Below are 20,545 nucleotides of genomic sequence, written 5' to 3'. Positions count from 1 at the left end.
CTTTTTCTGAAAAATTACACTATATCTAAATAACCCATTCATTAATTAACGCATCTAAAAGATGTTAGACTAACAAAAGCCAGAATAGATGCCGAATGCGGCACTTACCACCAACTTTTAATTTCAAAAATGAAAATCTAGTTAAAACCCAAACATCCACACTGTAAAAAGCAAAACAACATGACCAGATTGAACGTACGGGGTCTAGAGAACAACAATACCGCCGACGCCCTCCGGGAAGCCGTCAAAGAATCACTTCAACCGATAACTTCAATCTCAATATTGGAAGCTGAACAAGGCTGGACACAATTAAGGGATGCGATTCATAACTGCCAATATACAACTAATGCAAGAAAAACACCACATGGGAGGACAAATTCTAGCTATGCAAACCTAAATTAGTAATTATTAATAATTAGTAAATGCAGGACAATGCAATATATTACTAATTATTATTACCCTTTAATATAATTAATTAAAGGGTAATAATAATTAGTAAATGCAGGATATAAAGCAGTCTTCGCAGTGGAAAAATTACTGGTAACCGCAGTGGGAAAATTACGAGGACCTATCTTACTTTGCTCATTTTTATCGCGTCTTTAATATAATTAATTAAAGGGTAATAATAATTAGTAAATGCAGGATATAAAGCAGTCTTCGCAGTGGAAAAATTACTGGTAACCTCAGTGGGAAAATTACGAGGACCTATCTTACTTTGCTCATTTTTATCGCGTCTTTAATATAATTAATTAAAGGGTAATAATAATTAGTAAATGCAGGATATAAAGCAGTCTTCGCAGTGGAAAAATTACTGGTAACCGCAGTGGAAAAATTACGAGGACCTATCTTACTTTGCTCATTTTTATCGCGTCCCTAAAAGACGAAACAAAACGGGACGACACGGGACGGACGGGATGGGACGGGACGGGACGGGACGGGACGGGACAGGACGGGACGGGACGGGTCGGGACAGGACAGGACGGGACGGGACGGGACGGGACGGGACGGGACGGGACGGGACGGGACGGGACGGGACGGGACGGGACGGGACGGGACTGCAACCTAACCTACAAATATAAAAATATTATTGCGAAATCATTCCCGCTTTAATATGACCTAGAACACCGCCCAGAGCATTCTACTCTCCGTCGCACGGGCAATGCCAGGAATGCACGGACAATTCGAGGTGTACGCGAACAAAATCGCGGGAAAAAGCTAGTTGTAATTTATTTGTTAAAATCTCATATTAGCATTTTGTAACATTTTTTGTACAATTAATTTGGATAATTTTTACTTTTATGGCTTTACTAGTGTTTTATTGTTTTGTTACCTGACTTTGTTTGTTTGACTTACTTTCGGTGTTTATTATTTGTAACATTTTAGCTTCCGGGCATGAAGATGGGATTTTTATTCCCGAAACATGTTGAATAGATTTTTTAGAAAGTAGAAATTTAAATAAAAAATGTTTTATAAGAGGCTGTGAGTTTGAGTCTCCTGGTCTCTAGTTTAACTAATTATTATGTACATATGTCATTATTATATACTCACATTGTGTCGCTGAACGCTTACTATATAATATAATTTATTACAGTTATACAGTTATAGTAAAATTAGTAACTAATTATGGAAATTAAGATCCAACCGTAGATGATTTTTCCTAACCGACTGCTTTTGCATATTGAAATTTTGTTGCAAGATCCGGCAATATCGCATAAAAGAAATGTTCCAACCCAACATTTATCTCTTTTTAATACATTTCATTTCCCATTAAGCTGTCTACATCACTGTCTTACACGTTAAAATCCAGACCACACTTCTAAAATCACCCAATGTGTTTATCAGTGTTTACTTTCTTACGACATGTGATATTTACAATTTTGACGTTAATTTGAATAAGCCTATCAGTTTAATTTATCTATTTACATTCAAACCAAATTACAATTTCGTTTACAAAAAAGTGCGTATTAGATACTTGTTCGTTTCAAAATCAAGCTTAAATAATTCGAAAGCTTAGCATGCATTCAAAACAATTTATAACTATATATTGTATCTTCTTTTGTATCGGCTGTCTTTCTGCTAGAGCTATCATTAAATCCGAATTGGATAATACGAAGAGCGGGCTGCAAGAAACGAACCAGATATTCAAAGTACTACGTAAAGAGTTGGCAGTTAGACAATATAATAATTCCCAATCAAAAGCAAGTCAGAAATGCATTTTGTGTTCGATGAAGTGTAAAGCTGGATACATCAAAATAAATGGTAGTTGCGTACGAACTTATACATAGATTGTATTAAAATTATAACTTATTTTGGTGAGTACTACTATTCAAATATTTTTATTATAATATTTCAGACAATTTCTCAATTTTTCAAGTTTAAATTATCATTATTTTCTACGTAATCAACCATTTCCCAATTATGGTGTGAAGGCTACACCATATTAGATAGTCTCTTTGTAGTTGTGCTCATTGTTGTCTATTGTTGGCTAAGTTATACCTGCTCATTTCCTAAAATCATGGTCCCATATCAGGTTTGGCCTTCTTCTCGGTCTCTTAGTTCCTCATGAGTACCATGCTGTAATTTTTCTGGTCTATCTGTTGTCCGTCCTTCTTGTCAGGTGTCCTGCCCATTGCCACTTGACGGATTTGATTCTGTGGATGACGTCTCTAGTACCTGGGTCTTTTATCGTATCCACTCTATTCTTTTACGGTCTTTCTATGTTATTCCCAGCTTATTTCTTTTCATTGAGCGTTGTGCGACTTGTAAAAATTGTTCAAATTAAGCATGTGTTTTCAGCATACTCAGTCCTTTAAAAAACTAATTTACTATTTTACTGTAAAATCAATAGGGCTGCCAATATTTAGACAGTTCAAAATTTGCACGGGATTTCTTATGTTTCTATCGCCGGTGCCCCCACCACCCGGATTATATATTTCTCTACTATTTCCAGTGTTGTTATTTATTAGTATGTCTTTTTTTGTCTGCTAGAGTTCGTTGTACATTACTTTAGTTTTTGTTAAATTCATGTTGAGACCTACTTTATAAACTTAAACTTAGACATATCTGTAAAGGTTTATAACTCCCGTTTTATTGTTATAATAAAATAGTTAAAGTTATATAAAAATGATTTTTAAAAAATTTATACAGAGAACTAATATGTGCTAAACATTAGCAAATAAGTCAATGTCATTGTTTTCAAACATCCTGTCGATATATAGATAAGAAATTAGTAAGTATTATTGATCCTGAAACACTCTTATTTACTTTTCTACTGATAAGTTATACACATAGATAAACCATAAATATAGAAAATGTTCACTGTAACTTCCTTTATCTCATACACATATAACACGTGGTGAACTATTTGAAATATCGAAAAAAAATGAGTTCCAGAAGTTTTTTGAATGTGGTACTGGTGTTATGTTTAGTGTTTAGTGTAAACTCGAAATTTTCTTCTTACGAAACTTTTTTGAACAAATCCGGAAACTTATCGAAGGCCAATATTCTAAAGACTAAACAGAATTGTGGGCAATATCAAGTACAACTTTTTCCAGGGCATTGCCGTTCGATTTACTTTTAATTATGAACTGTTATGTGGCAATAATGGTATGTGATCGATCAATAACCTGAATTAGTGTAAATGCGCTTAAATTTAAAGTCAGTATTAGAATTTTGTTTTAAATTCATGTATAAAATAAATCTGTTATTCGTTAGAACTATACGCGTTGTATTGCTTTTGTAATGCAAATCCATTTACTCTAACTTTATTTCTAAATACCCCCACCTTAATATATTTTGATTCGAGTCGACCGATTTTGATGATATTTTAAGAAATATGTAGCTAAATTATTTGGCTTTTTAGTGTACCTTTCTGAATTAAAAATAAAAGTTTCCGTCTGTCAATTATGCGAGGGAAAACATATTGTTGATATTTTGGTGAAAATTTTAAACATCTTATGGAATATGTTAACAAATACCATTTTGTTTAAGCGAAAATGTCAAAAGTTGACGTATGATATGTCATTCAGTATTCAGAATTCAAAATGTTATTTTCTCTTAAATAAAGTAAAAAATCATTTTATCATCTAGGTATGTTTTTTCTCGAGTTTTTTTAAGTTTCAAATTCCTTGCTTTTTATCATCTTAATCATTTTATCATCTAGGTACGTCTTTTCTCGATAGTTTGTTTTAGATTTCAAGTTACTTGTTCCGAACTCTCATCAAAGTAACATCATTTTGTACTCACTTTCATTTTTAATTTAGAGATACTAAAAAGCCAAGTAATTTAACTAGAAATTGCTTTAAAATCATTAAAATGGGTCCACTGGATCACAATATAATAAAACTTTAAAATACATGCCGTTGAGTGTTCTAATAAGAGGACGTAGAACACTACACCTTTTCTAATTTTTTTCAGTTGAAAATATAAGTACATTTCAACCAACAAAAAAACATACTATTTCACATATATCGATAATATAACTGTGATAACTATGAGGTCATGAATAATGATCTTTTATCAGTAAACGTACTTTATTACAAACAGGAACGAGAAACACAATATTTCGTTTTATAAAACGCTCTTCTGTGTTGTTTCGTGTTTAAAGTTATTTTACAATAATTAATTCAGTCAAAATTGCTCAAATATGTCCTCCACGTATTGGCTGTGTATATTTTTATTCATATCAGTGACCGTTTGTACAAAAATGCTAACAACAGACGCGGGATTTTTGACCTACAAAGAGTTTACAGAAAACAACGGTTTTATCGATAAAAAAGGAAATATATTTGGTATAAGACAGTGTATTAAAGGTTTTGTGTATCTCAGAGGAAAATGTCGGAAAACTTTTAATGGAAAATGACAGTAAGTAAAATTATTGTTTTTGTTTTAGTAAATATATTTTGTTTCAAAAGTTGCTCCATCTGTTTCCTCTACGAGATTCTGTGATTGCACTTCATTTTTATACAAAGTATTCAAGCAAGCTTGTTTGATATTTTCAAATTAATTTGATGTATTAATAAATAAAAAATCGGTAAAAAAACTTTTAAGTTAAACGGTTTTATCTTATGTGCACTGAAAACTAGAAAATAATAATAACAATTAAGTATTTTGAACTTCTAGTTCAGAAATATTTTAGTTCTAGACAGAATAGCTTTTAGGCATATTAGACTAAAATAAAAACGTGGGGCCCATTAACTATTGCTGTAATACTTTCTTCTATACTAAGTGTGGATTGCATCGACTTACTATAATCGTAACTGGAGATTTTGACAATCAATAACCAGCCGTGGCGGCTTCACCAGCGAACGCCGAGCTCATGATCTACCAAAGTATAAAGATATGCTTTGCCATAGGTAGGATTTCAGAGGGGCCCCACGTTTTTATTTTAGTCTAATATGCCTAAAAGCTATTCTAGTACTAAACTATTTCTGAACTAGAAGTTCAAAATACCTAATTGTTATTATTATTTTCTAGTTTTCAGTGCACATAAAATAAAACCGTCTAAAATGCTTAGTTTCGGAGATACAGGGTGTAGAAATTTGATTTTTATTTCGATTTTTTCCAAATAATTTAAGAAGTAACGTCAATATTTGGATGAAAATTGGTTTCTGGCAGTTTTTGGACATGAGAAATTTGATTTTCATGTCAATATTACTCCTACTTGTAGAGGGCGCCACCTACATATGCTTTAACTGGTTTGAAGAGTAATAACTTTTCATCCATTCCTGTATAAAACTACTGAGTAAAAAAATATAAATATACAACATTTTTTACATAATAAAGGTCTCTTGGTAAAAAATCGCTACGAGTAATGGTTCACGAGATATTTGAAATTGAAATTATCAATACCTGAAATCTTTTTGTGCCAAAAGTCCAACAGAAACTGTTTAATCATTTTTTCGCAGAAAAATTTATGATTAATTTAAAAAAATAAACATTTATTATTTCAGTCAAATAACTCTATTCAACGTGTACTTATTTTTGTCAATAATGACATGTATTGACTATTTCTATTTTAAATATCTTGAGAACGGTTGCTCGTAGCGATTTTTACCAAGAGACATTTTTTACGTAGAAAGCCATGGAAATGTAATTTTTTTTAGTTAGTAGTTTTATACAGGTACCGTCGAAAAGTTATTACTCTTCAAAGCAGTCAAAAGGCATGTAGGTGGCGCCCCCTACAAATAGGAGTCATTTTGTCATTATAGTCATTAGTCAGTCATTATCACAAGACCACCAGACACCAATTTTCATCCAGATATTGACGTTACTTTTAGAAATTATTTAGAAAAAATTGAAATAAAAATGAAACTTCTACACCCTGTATCTCCGAAACTAAGCATTTTAAGACATACATTTATAAGAACTTTTTTACTTATTTTTATCTGCAGAATATGCTGCCGAAGTTTCCGGAATACAGTTCAGACTACCCTGTATATTGCTATCAAGGATTGCTATCCATGTATTCATGCATAGGCGGAGGTAGGGCCGTAAGAGTGGAAATTCATGAGAGTTCTGTTTGACGATTCATTTGAGATATTTGAATTTGATTTGAAATTTTGTGGATTTGCCAGTCTATACTGAGTTTGTTTTGGTTATTTACTATTTATTCTACAACTGGTAGTTGTTTAGAAGTACTACTACTTCCTTTAGCCAAAATAGATATTTATTGAATGATTTTGTTTTGTTTTTTCCTGATAGTGAAACACAAAATTTCATCCTAATAGGTAGATTATAATAATATATTATCATTCAGTGTATTACAATATTTTTTAAATGCCTTATCATTTTACAGCAGATACGAGCTTTCTCAGAATAGCGAAGCACCCTGTATAACTTTCTGAATAAGAATAAACCACATCCTATTTGATTCATAATATTCGTAGGTACAACAAACAAATTAACAAGAAAAAAGATAAATATAAACCTTTACGACTATTTGCTTATGGATTTGTTAGAACTTTTCAAGTATATTAGAAATTGTATGATATTCAATTTCACTAATCTGAAAAGCAAATCATTTTGACAAAATGCGTTTCAGTAGAATGATTATCATTCTGTGCAGTTTAATTATTTTGTTGATTTGTTCGATTTCTATTAATGATGTTCACGCAAAATTCGTAAAATACGAAAAGTTTTTAACAACGAAACCTGCTAAATTGGGACAGTTGATAAGAATAGTGAATTGTGCTAGAGGACATTTGCTTATGAACAGTCAGTGTTTGAAAACCTTTGGCTCAATGTAATAAGAATAAGTAATTATGTAAGTACCGAATTATTACAAACTTTTTAACATTTGTCATTCTCTTAATTAATTCATTTCCAATTGAATTTTTATTTTACTAATAATTATTAATTATGATTTATTGTATGATAGCTGACGAACAGAAAATTAGTGAATAAAAAAATGGTATGTTTACTCTTCATGTTCTTCAGATATCAATATTTGTTTCTCTACTTAATAAAAAGCAATGACTAGAAAATCTATAAAATTTTATAACGTCACTGGTTGGAAATAAATGCCAAACCGATATATATACATTACACCACTCAAAATCAACAAAGCATTTTGTACACCTATATGTAATTTCCTATTGTTCGAAAATCAGACTCAAGGCTGACCTTTTATGTGCTTTCTTTAGCGCGAATAAGCATAGTATGTAGATAAGTAGTAGAAAAACCATATGAGTAATTCTGATCTTACTGTTAATTTCTGAATACGTATAACTTTTTTAAGTCTATATCAAAATAAATTTAGTTGTTTCTTTGAGCGTGATCTATTTATATGATGTATGATTTGATAATATCCATAATTTTTTACACTGGAAGAAAATCTACAAACGAAAAAAAATCTCTTTGATGACATAAAAGCAATTTAATTAATTTGCCCTAATCCAGTTTAACATTGCTTTACTTCGTCCATAGATAAACAGGAATATAAAATACAGATAAGTGTAAAATACAATACAAATTACAATAAAATTCAGAGAAGACAAAATTCAATAAATTTCAGTGAGAACTAGTGAGGACATCGCGCTCAATATACACACACTGGTTCCCGTAGACCGTGTTAGGTACGGCGGTTAGTAAAAATTAATTTATAGAATAAAACGTATTATTGACTTCCAAATAAGATTTGATATATGACAACATTGTGCACGACTTAAAAAGTTACAGTTAGAACGGAATTACCCATACAGATTTTTCTCAGACTTGCCTGCTATTTTCGTAAAGAAAAATATAACGTATTGATGGCTTCTAATTATTCCCGACTCGTGTGATACCTGACCTTATACCACACGTAAAAATCAATTATGCTGCAGTTCGAACTGATGATTCTCATCTCGCAGCATCAGCACCAGTGATGTGCGTGATTTCGCTAAGGATAGTACTAGCAGTAGTATGTTCGATATTAATGTTACATTGTGTCAATCTAGTCCAAGCTAACTTCACAACTTACGAAGAGTTCGTAATGTCCAACGCACTCAAAGATGGTCAAGTTATAAAGATATTCAGCTGTGCCAAGGGATACTTGTTGAAAAAGAACAAGTGTATTAAGATATTCGGAAAATAGTAGGAACTAAGGTTTGTTAGTTTGTTTGTGTCTTTAATGTTGTAGAAGAAAATATAATATGGTATGAATAAAACTATTGTTCAGCTCTTTTAATTTCTAATCGTAAATTAAGTAAAATTAAACAATTTTTTTATCCAATTTTTTATTATCAGTAAGTTTTTACTCGCAACATATTTGCAAAAGCAAAACAAAAAAGCAAAACAAAAAAAATTGTCTTCAGAAGGAAAAAAATAAAAAGTAAAATGAAAACACATTTTAAGTGTCAAATGTAACTACTACAACATAATTTTAGATTTTTAGTACAAACATTATACGCTCAAGGACAGGAAAAACGGGTATCTTAAAATTTTGATGTATTTAAAAGTTTTATAATATATTGTGTTCCAGTTGACCGATATTGATGATATTTTAAGCAATTTGTAGCTAAATTATTTGACAATTTATTTTTAAATTCCTTGCTGAATTTACATATTCCAAAGGGGTTTTCAAACTGTCACAAAAATATCAACATTTTGTTTTCTCTCGTATAATTGAGAGATGGGAATTTTCATTTTTTTTTGTTTAGAGATACTAAAAGTTAAATAATTTAGCTACAAATTGCTTAAAAATAATTAAAATCGACCCACTAGAACAAAATATATCCCATCAAAAACAGAATGTAAAAAAGGAGGGCAAAAGGGGTAATCGCAACGCAATTCTTCCACTATGAAAAGTTGTGAGATCTCATGTAAAACCAAGTCAGTTTATTTTATTTTGCCTCTTTTAAGCACCTATTCAACAATTTTGTTAATCTCATGTAAACATGCATGCAACTTGATTACCTAACCAAACTTCTTTATCATTGAGATGTATATTTTTTATAAAAATCTTTATTGTCACAATTATCGCTTTCGAGTGATATCACAATTTTTTTATTTTTTTCAGTTTACGAATTATTATGAAATCTTATCTCAAATAAAAATATTACGTATTTCACGTCAACGATCTTACATATTATTTGCTCAGGCTCAGGTATAAATCAATATAAAAGATACATACACAATTAATTACTTTTGTTGGTTGAAAGCCGGGTCAGTCTAAAAGATCTATCGCTATTACTATATTATTCCGATCTAAGCAAAACAAACAATATGTCTGTACTTTTATTGTTCTTTTGTATTCTGTTCAGTGTTAACTATTCAGGTCGTTACGTGGAATGCGTGTTTCGATCTTACAACGAATTTCACTTGAGTAAATATTTACCAAACCTAAATCCTCAAACCGCTCATATCTTTTCGGTAAAACGTCGTTGTTCCAGCGGATTTATTTTTATAAGGAACATCGGATGCCTTAAAACTTATTCGTTTGTATACTAAACTGATATGGAACGAGGCGTTAGAACTGAAGGTGTAAGTTTATTAAGATATCTTAATCATTTTGTCTGTGATGATAAATGTATGTCTAAGCTAACTGTTTAATTGATGTGTTAAGTAAACATTATATTTTGTTTGTTCATTAGTCAAATATGCTTTTAGACATACAGAGTGTTTCATAAACATGTGTCGTCTCTTGTAGGGAGATTTTCCTCACGTAAAAATGTGATTTATTTTTTATATCAGTATAGGTCTAGTCTAATTCTGCCTTGTTTCATAGTTACAGGGGGTTAAAGTTTTCATTTATTTTTCGATTTATTATAATTTTCTTACAAGTGGTTTTAGCGATTCGAGTGAAATAAAAGATGCCGATTAAAAGTTGTATTTTGATATTTTGATGATTTTGATCTTCTTGTTTTCTTATGCAACCTTTCCTGCAACCTAACCTAATCTTCCTTCCACACAGTTTCAATAATATAATAAACCTGATTTTAAATGGTAACATGCTTCATAAGATATTAAAATATTAATGAATTTTATTTCTGTATGCATTTACTTTTAAAATAAATTTCTAATGCTCAATAATATTATAGTCCCATCAAAAACACAGTATGTAAGTCTCAATACAATTCTTCCACTATAAAAAGATGTGAGATCTCATGTAAAACCAAGTCAGTTTATTTTGTGTAGTTTCTCTTTGATAAGTACTTCAACAATTTTGTTACAAATTGTTTGTATCAATATTAGACATCTATATTTCTGTAATAATTATAATTACTTGGCAATTGCACAGCACCATAATTAAAAAAGAGTAATCTACCATTTCGATTACTAGTAAAATAATCGAAACCTAAGTAAATCTAAAGAGTGCCCTTAATAATAAAGTTTAATTAGCAGATAATATCATATCGTGCAATTGCCAAGCCATTTTACAGAAATAAAGATATCTAATATTGATACTAGCAATTTGTAACAAAATTGTTGAATAAGTACTTAAAGAGAAACTACATAAAATGACTTGGTTTTACACGAGATCTCATAACTTTTTATAGTGGAAGAATTGTATTGTTAGACTTGACATTTTTTACATTCTATGTTTTTGATGAGATTTTCATTTCTTTTTGTAGATTATCGTACATTGTACTATTGTATATAATTATCGTACTCTTGTAATATATCATAACTAGCGTGTACCAGCGATTTCGTTCGCGTCGAATTAATCATTTGTAATGGTGATGATAAAGCAAACCAAGAATTTCCATTAACATAGAAACTGGATAAAATGTTCTTACATTTATGTCAGCATGAGAAAAAAACAATATGGCGATATTATTATATAATTTGGTAATATTTGAGGGGTAGTTTCATCTCGTTGGAATTTGACTTTCGAAAAATCCGTTTGCGAAAAATAAGCTTTTTACGTCAAGCTGTTTAAGCAGAATCGTGGTTAAGAAATTGCCCAACTTTTTGGAACACCCTGTATGATTTTTTAAAAAATTTCAAAATATGTAAAAAAACCAAATAAATTATGCTTGTCCAAGCGTTTTCCCGAAAAACTAACCGTTTTTTAAATAACAAATATTGTAATATTTGAGGGGCGGTGTTTTCACCCTCTTGGAATTTGAGATTCGAGAAATCCCTCCTTATCGAACCTCTACACACCGCAGTCAATTCTTTTGCCAAAGATCAGCTTTAAACGTCAAACAATTTAAGCAGAATCGTGACTACCTAATGGTTATATTTTATGAAACACCTTTTATAAATTTTTAAAAAACCTTAAAGTATGTAAAACAACAAAATAAAATATACGTGTTTAAAAGTTTTTCCGAAAAACTCACCGGTTTCTAAATAAAAAATATTTTAATATTTGAGGGATAGTTTCACCCCTTTAGAATTCGAGTTTCGAATAATCCCTTCTTATCGAATCTCTACACCCTACACGTTTTCCAAAAATCAGCTTTTTACGTCAAGCGATTTAAGCAGGATTGTGATTAATCAATGACCTAATTTATCGAGACACCCTGTATACATTTTTAAAAAATCTTAAAATATGTAAAAAAAACAAAATAAAATATATGTGTTTAAACGTTTTTTTCGGAAACTTGACCGTTTTTTAAATAAAAAATATTGTAATATTTGAGGGGTGGTTTCATCCTCTTGGAACTGGAATTTCGAAAAATCCCTTCTTATAGAACCTCTACACCCTAGAATCAACCTGTATGCCAAAATTGAGCTTCTTACGTTGAGTAGTTTGAACAGGATCGTGATTAATCAGTATGTCAGTCACTTAAGGATTTTATATATTAGTATATAGATTCATAAACTTTGAATAATTAATGACTTGTGTTTCCGAAGTCATAATTTTACCAATGCTTGTTCAAAATCATGTTTTTGTCAATTTTTGTTTTATCTTTAAAACTATAAGATATAGGTATAAGATAGTATAATAGAGAAATTATATGAGATATGAGATAAAAAAAGTTTCCAAAAATATAATAATATACTAGGTGTTTCATTTAAATTAACAAAGATGCTACCACTTTTCAAATGATCCGGCAACACTGTAACGCTACATATAATAATTAAAAGTTCGCTGTACACATTGTGTATAGATTTTCTTCTCAATTTATATGGTATAACTACCCAAAGACGGGTAAAATCAAACATTTTAAACAAGGTGATATATTAATTTTCTGTTGTATTTTTGTTTCAGATATCTACATCGATTCAATGCCACCAACACTAAGAAAAAAATCTCTTAATTTAAGACCTCATTCGAATATATTTCAACTTAGTTCATAATATTTATCTTTTAGGTATTTTATGTTTGCTATTTATCAAAAGTTGTTATATTTATAAAAAATAATGTTTTACATATGTACAATGCCAAGTATAAGTTTGTTTTAAATGTGTCTTATGTGGAGCAGGTATTTTTGTTAAGAATAAGTTTAATAAAGAATAATATGTGTTTTGATAGAGTTATTTTATGTTAGACTTACTAGTTTATTATTACTAGTCTTTTTTTATTCTTCTGCATTTTCTAGTTTTATAGATTAACAAAAAGATATAACAATGATATTTCAAATCCCTTAAGGTTTTGATAATAAAAATAAACAATATTATACTTTGTACTCCCCTATATCAAATTACATTTATATCATAACGCCATTTACAAGAAAACTCATAACATTTTGAATCCTTCTACCATTTTTGCAATCAGTTTAATATGAATATCAGAATGGGTGTTTTCTCAATGGTTGTATTTTTAGTGCTGTTACCCATAGTAATAGAATCCCGACATATGAAACATCATACGACCCCAAGTGCTACAGAATCTTCTACTAACTTCATAGAAGCTTCTACCACCAGCAATCCAACCAAAGATTTTGCTTTAGGCAACATAATAACAACGAAATGCCGAGATGGTTATATTTATGTTCACGGATCCTGCAAGGAGATCTTTGGATAGCCAGGTCAGTATATTAATTTAGTTTTTTTGCTGAACTGCTAAAAAATGCTATAAAAACATTTTAATAATTATAATTATTTTCCCTTTTTAATTTTGCTCTAAACTATACTTTTCTAAGGTATGTATTACTAAAATATTGTGACTGTCATTTCATTAATACCATGTGAAACACGGCATAGGAAACCCCATGTAAATTTCGAAAAGTTCAAATATTATCTCGGCAAATAATTAATTAATAAATATTATCTCTCCTGATAATTCAACAACCCATTCTATTGTGTCCCATTATCATACCTTTAATACAGTTTTTTTTTATTTCAGGTGGACAGAATGGTTTGCTTGCTTTTGACATTAAGAAGATTTTTATATTAATATTTATCTATAATACGCTTTCCAATATTAACAATCTTTATTTAAATCTAATTATACAGGGTCAGTCTTAAATAAGAGCAAATGTTTTAGGGATTGTATATTTCGACCCCAGAAGCAGATTTGATCTATATGAAGTTTTATTCGTGCAAAAGAATTGAAAATTTGAAATTTTTTCAAATATTTTTGGAAATTTTATGAATCTTTAGTTAAAAAACATAACATATTTATAATATGGCAACATAGGTTGTAGATTAAATTTACAAGAAAAAACCCTAAAAATGATCCAGCGAGTGGTCCAATCAATGTTTTTTAAATTTTTACAGTACAATAACTCGGTTATTTTAGACTTATTTGAAAAACGGTAAAGAGAAAATATGTTTCTTTTATCAAGATCTGCCAGTCCTAAAAATATTTGCATTTATCTAAGCCTCACCCAGTGTAATATTATGTAATGCAAACTGGCGCTATTAAATATGTAATTATTCTTTAATTTGGTTTAGGTTTTTTATGTATTTTAAATATATGTGCAATAAGATTATTTTATTTTTAGTATACTTAAAATGAAAACTATCCAAAATTATTAACAACATTAACTTACAATTATTGGAATTTTAATTTTAAAATTTTGTATCGCCTAGCGCATTCGCCATAATTTTTCGAAATAGTTTTCAATTTTATTATAAAATACATGCTAAAAAGTGTAAAGATATTTAATTTTATAATGTAAATATAAATTTATAATACGGGATAACAAATTAAAAAAAAATATATATTTTCAAGTAACCAATAGATCTGATTTTAATTATATTTAAGAAGCCATTTATAAACAAAATAAACAATAAGAATAAAATTATTGATCAATTTTTTACTCTTTCCTTCGCCAAATTGTACAGATTTTTGTAGACTTTTTTTATTAGCTTCTAAAAAAATTTAAATCAAAACTATATCTTTTATGTTTTTAGGATAGTTTCTGTTGTATTTGTTAGAATATAATCACTGTTACTAATTGTTGTTGCTGCTAATAATGGTAAATTTTGCCAATATTTGAGTATATTGTCAAGGTCCGCGAATTATTAATTAAAAATGTGATAAATTCAATTTTTTTTGTTTGATTTAATATAAATTTAACGCAATTCTCACTTAAATTATATTACAGCGTTGCTAATTAAAAACTGTCTTTTTTAATTCTTTTGATTCAATAATTGGAACAAGGTTTCCATAATCGTGATAAAAAATGATCTGAAGACCTCTTGTGTTTGTCTTAAGTATGGATGCAAGATATTATACAATTCTTGACAGCATCGCCTTTTTATGTATGATATTCCGTAAATAATATCTATCAGGTGGTGCATCGGCGATGGAAACATAAGAATCCCTTGTAAATTATGAACTGCCCAAAATCTGGCTCTCCTGTTGATTTTACAGCTAAGTCGTTAATAGGTTTTTTAAAGGTCTACGTACGTATGTTGAAAATACCCAATTTGAATAAGTTTAGACAAACCGTGTTTAACTAATTACAGAACAACTGTATCCATTTCAAATTAAAACTGAACAGGTACATGCAAAACCAGACACATGTCAACATACCTTAAGTCCTCAATCTATGATTTTGTCAATTTGTTGTGCTGTTTACGCTACTACAGTTAATATTCCCGAAATGCATTTTTGTAATTTAACATTTGTTACACACAGACAAAAGCCTATAACGTTTAGGAAATACAATTTGACATTTACAAAATCATAGGTTAACAACTTAGTAAGGAATGTCGGCATTACCGTGGTTTTGCATTTTTACTTGTTCAGTTTTATTTAAAAATATAAGCATTTTTTCTTAAATTACTTAAACTCGGCTTCTCCAAAATTGTTCAAAGTTGGCATGCGTATTCAGCATAACCAAATCTTTAAAAAACCTGAAATCAGAATGCATTCTAATTACAGCTAGAAGTAGTAGAATAGAACAGTTCATTATGTTCGTAAACAATCTGCGAACCCTCGTATATATTTTAAAAAATACCATTATGGAAAATTCCGTCAATATTTCAAACAATCAGCTTCGAACAAGTGTGCATCTGTTTAACTCAGTCGTGTCAGTTGGCAGACAGGAACTATAATGAATATTAATTTGCCTTAGTAAAAAAACTCGAGGCAGTGAATCACAGTTTTTCGCATATTATTATTCTTAAATCAACCGGTTAAAAAATTGACTAAAAGATTTTTAAAGGATGCTCTGATTTACTTAATTATAGTAGATTATTTTATTTGACCAAGAAAGAAACTAAGAACAGGATTAGAAGTGACAAGACATTTATTAATTTTAATACTTTTAATAACTAACAATATAAACTAAAGTAAGGTACAGACAGAAAAGACATTGTAATAAAGAAGAATACATGTATGTAGAAGAATACATATATTTCGAACAACTAATTCACCGCTCGGGATCCCTACTACCTATCACTAGAAATCAATCGAAGAATTAAATTAGCATGGATTACTTATCGAAGAAACTCAATCATATTCTAATCTAGAATGCCAGTCATGACCTATGCATGCAAAACCTGGACTCTTAAAACGGATATTATAAGGAAACTGCAAGTCGCACAACGCTCATTGGAATGAAATTATGGTGAAAATAACCAAGAAAGATCGTAAAAGAATAGAGTGGACACAACAAAAGACCCAGATAATAGTGTCATCCAGAGAATCAAATCCCTCAAGTGGCAATGGGCGGGACACCTGGCAAGAAGGACGGACAAGAGATGGACCACAAAAGATACAGCATGGTTCGTAGAATTAAGAGACCTAGAGGAAGACCAAAACTGAGATGGGACCATGATATTAGTTAAATAAATATTTTGTGTTTCTATACTCATGTTTTTGTGTACACTCATTGGTACGAAGAATGTGCACCTTAAATTTTTGATGTATTTTAAAGTTTTATATATTGCGTTCTAGAGGACCGATTTAGTTGATCTTTTAGGAAATTTTTGTAGCAAAATTATTAACTTTTTAGTATTTCTTTCTAAATTTAATATGAAAGTTCCCATCTGTCAATTATACGAGGAAATACAAAATATTGTTATTTTGATGAAAGTTTGTAACACCCTGTGGAATAAGTTAAAAAAGCAAGAAATTTAAAAATAATTTTATCACATAGGTGCATCTTTTATCCATAATTTATTTTTTGGTTCATCTCAATAGAATTATTTTTTTTTAAGATATTCGCTTTTGAAGAAGATACTGGCATTTTTTCGTAATTTTTCCATTAAAACCATTTATTAATTTTATAATTTAAAGAGAGAGATACTAAAAGTTCAAATAATTTAGCTACATAATGCTTATAGTCATATAATAATATATATTAATTTAAATATATAAATATATAAATATATAAATATATTATTTAAATCATCTAAATCGGCCCACTAGAACAGATATATTAAACTTTAAAATACATCATAATTTTAAGGTGGTAGCTATTTTAACCGTTAATTGCTGTTTATGAAGAAGGCCAGTTCAGAGCGTTACAAGAATACCTTGGTGCATATATCGAATCATTTATGCAATCTTTTGATTAAGTATCTAACTAAAATGTAACTAAATAGAAATTAAAATCCAAGCGCATGTTATTAGATAATGTCGATGTGATTTTATATGACTTTTTCCATGTCACCCAGCGGTCAAATTTATTACAAATAATAATGCACATCTGAATCAAAACTAGATAGAGCTAGAACTTTCTAATATCTATTTTTTTTTCAATTGCCTAAGATTCATTAAGATGTAAAATAGAGGATACATTAACTATCGTTGAGTATTGTGCAATCACATGATGCTCATGTCGTATGACGGTTAAATCTTTGGTTAGAATTTTTGTTGTTGTTTTTACCTGTTTTTAGAGTTTTTACTTTATTTTTCTATTTACATCAGATTTATATTTTGTAATTGCCTATCAGACAATACGTATTTAGAAAAATAATAAGAATTAGGATCGTGTTTTTTTTTAAATCCTGTATATTAATTGGAACCCTTGATAACATTACTGCTTTTGATATAAAAAGTGCATTTTTGATTATTTACTTGGGCTAGGATATTAAAATATCGGTTGGATTGTACGACATAAATAGATGTAGGTATGATTATTTATATATATGTATGTATTTATAAAGCTTACTATCTGATTTGCATTTTCAGTTTTTGATCAGATATTTCATTTTATTTGTGAAATGCCCACAAAAAAGCTTCCAATGATTCAACATCAGTGTGTTTGCTGCATAATGGATCATTCCTGCTGAATTTTTAGATCATTTGAAGACTACACGGAAAAAACCAGATAATATGTTACATTTTCATAGAAATTGATAGCGAGACAATTTTATAGGCAAGTGTTAGCATTATTCGAGGCACCATCAAAGAAAGGAACAATAATATGCTTAGTCCCAAAGATATTACAGCTTAGTTATTTTGCCCTACAGGAGAAAAACCAGAGTAGTTCACTCGTAATTGCATTTTCTCGGCTCCAGTTAAAATGAACAAAGCTGGTTTTTCCTGTGGTCTTCATTTGAAATAACGTAAATAAATGTTTATACATATGTATGTGATGATTAAATTGGTGTTAAGGAAATAAAAATGTCTTTCGATATTAATATATATTTTTCGATATTAATATATACCTAGGTATAGGTATATGTATATTTATTTTGAAATAAATTACACTTTTAACAGTTTAATGGAGTTTTTAAAGCCAGTTATAATATTTATATTTTAAAAACTTGAAATCATAATGTGGATGTAATCACGCATTAAACCACAGACTAACTTATATAAGTCAAAAAGTAGATTTTAGTGTTAACTTTATATAACTTGTAAGTAAAATAATATATAAAACAAATATGAAAAAACCAACAATTCTAATGTATATATTAAAATACAGTACAATAATAGGTATCTGATATCCTCACTTAACGTAGAATAATATTCTACCCAACTCAATACTATGTCCAACATGAGTTTCAAATATATCGGGCCCTAATCGTTCCTGAAAATAGTATTTTTTTACATTGTTATACCATATTCTAAACTATTTAATATTTCAGTCACTTAAAAAGTTAATTTGTATTGAATAATTGCCTACCATTAAAGCAAATTTGGACTAGTATTCTTAATGGGCATATTCTGTGTATGGATATAGGTACTTCCTCCAGATTTTGGGTTCAACCAATTTATTCTTAAAACCTGAAACATCTACATATAAAAAATAGACAGGTTACTAATTATAATAAAATTTACCCTTAGAATTATACTTCTTTAACAAATAATTTCCATTGGTATACTTTTCCATGACAAGTAATCAACTTCCTAACATTTTTTAATTGATGTAATACTTCCTCACGATGCGAAAAGAAAATCTTTTCTTTAGCACACAAAGGACAAACGATATGTTGGCTTACTTTCAGATTAGTTACTTTTCCATAGATATCCTCATGTCAATTCAAAGACGATGAACATGAAAATGATCATCACATGAAACATCACAAACTAAAAACCTAATAAACAAGTTTATATCGAATATAGAAATAAATTTAGTCTTCTTACCTATTGTCGTCCAAATCCACGTTAATAGATAATTAATTTTTTGGATTTTTATCTTTTATTTTTAAATATATCTTTCGAACTACTGGTTTTAGTAATCATTAAATTAAACGTACTAAAAAGTCAAAAATAATAAACAATTAATTCTCTTGTCAATTGTCAATTTTCTCCAGGCACCGAACATTATCGATAACGCACGATCTACGACGATTACTCCTTTGATCTGATTGGACGGTTCAATGACGGTTGGTTGCGTATTTTAACAGGGCCATGTAAGTGAAATATTAAAAATGGTTCCAGCAAAAGTTTCCCAATTATGACGGATGATGGCGCTGATCGTCAAAATTTTTGGACAGGGATTTTGCTTACCGACAATACGACGTGAGCTACGACCGGACCAGGACCAATCAGAATGATCAGTCTTTCTTGGACATTTGCCGCGGAAGTGTGTGTTAATTTCTGTTGTGATAAGTGTGGTTGTGTTTGCAGTTTGATTTCTCGGTTTTGATATTATGTTAAAATTAATTTTGAAGTATTGTATCACCTGTTTTTATGTAATAGTACTTTTTTTAGTTCTATGATCTGATATGTTATGATTTGTTAATGTTTGTTTAACAATGTTATACCAAAGAGGTTATACTTAATATACTTATGAATTTGCATAGCCTAACTTTTTTATCAATAAACTTCAGATTATTTAATTCCTTTTGTTTCCGTTTGTAATTTTATTTTTAAGATATATTATGTGATTGTTTCACATAATATGCTTTAAAAATAAAATTGCAAATAGCGAATAAAAATAATTAAAATAAAAAAGTGTATTTTACAATTCCCCCCGGCCCCGCACCCCTTTGGCTAACCTATAATATCAGCTATGTCGAGAGATGGCGTTACGAAAATGGAACCTATGGGGACTGGTATTGTCATCTCACTTTAATCTTTGTTTTCTCTGTCAATTCATCTCGATTGGAGAGGGTTGGCAACACTGCCCGGGAGTGAGCAACAAGAACGAAATCGACACACATCACTTTGTATAATGCTGATGTAAATTGAACATTTTTTGTAGGAAATAAAGAGTTAAGTTTCTCGCAGTGTTCAGGATTATTGCAAGTTAAGTGCGAACATCCCTCTGGACCCTACATTTGGTGACCCCGACGTGATGGGTGTTGGTTGTGAGTGATCAAA

At 29.8% G+C, this 20,545-nt stretch overlaps 2 long non-coding RNA genes across 7 annotated transcripts; one reads left to right on the top strand and one right to left on the bottom strand.

Annotated features, from left to right (window-relative positions):
- The first annotated feature begins 1,901 nt into the window (after nucleotides 1-1,901).
- Nucleotides 1,902-14,866, top strand: LOC115881081. 6 transcript variants are annotated; one of them, XR_004049983.1, is made up of 3 exons: nucleotides 1,902-2,312; nucleotides 12,641-13,400; nucleotides 13,718-14,866. It is a non-coding gene; the product is annotated as an uncharacterized LOC115881081 (long non-coding RNA). The 6 variants fall into 6 exon arrangements; XR_004049986.1 differs by lacking the exon at nucleotides 1,902-2,312 and adding an exon at nucleotides 3,307-3,606; XR_004049981.1 differs by lacking the exon at nucleotides 1,902-2,312 and adding an exon at nucleotides 4,512-4,863.
- A 3,797-nt stretch (nucleotides 14,867-18,663) lies between these two features.
- Nucleotides 18,664-19,475, bottom strand: LOC115881076. The gene is made up of 4 exons (XR_004049980.1): nucleotides 19,364-19,475; nucleotides 19,058-19,314; nucleotides 18,903-19,003; nucleotides 18,664-18,806 (listed from the first exon to the last, which is right to left on the bottom strand). It is a non-coding gene; the product is annotated as an uncharacterized LOC115881076 (long non-coding RNA).
- Nucleotides 19,476-20,545: the final 1,070 nt, after the last annotated feature.

This window comes from Sitophilus oryzae, unplaced genomic scaffold, assembly GCF_002938485.1.
Source record: "Sitophilus oryzae breed Bouriz unplaced genomic scaffold, Soryzae_2.0 scaffold_1693_pilon_pilon, whole genome shotgun sequence".
NCBI classification, from domain to species: Eukaryota; Metazoa; Arthropoda; class Insecta; order Coleoptera; family Curculionidae; genus Sitophilus; species Sitophilus oryzae.
The sequence above is the reverse complement of the archived record's forward strand: the minus strand, read 5'-3'. Positions and strand labels throughout refer to the sequence as shown.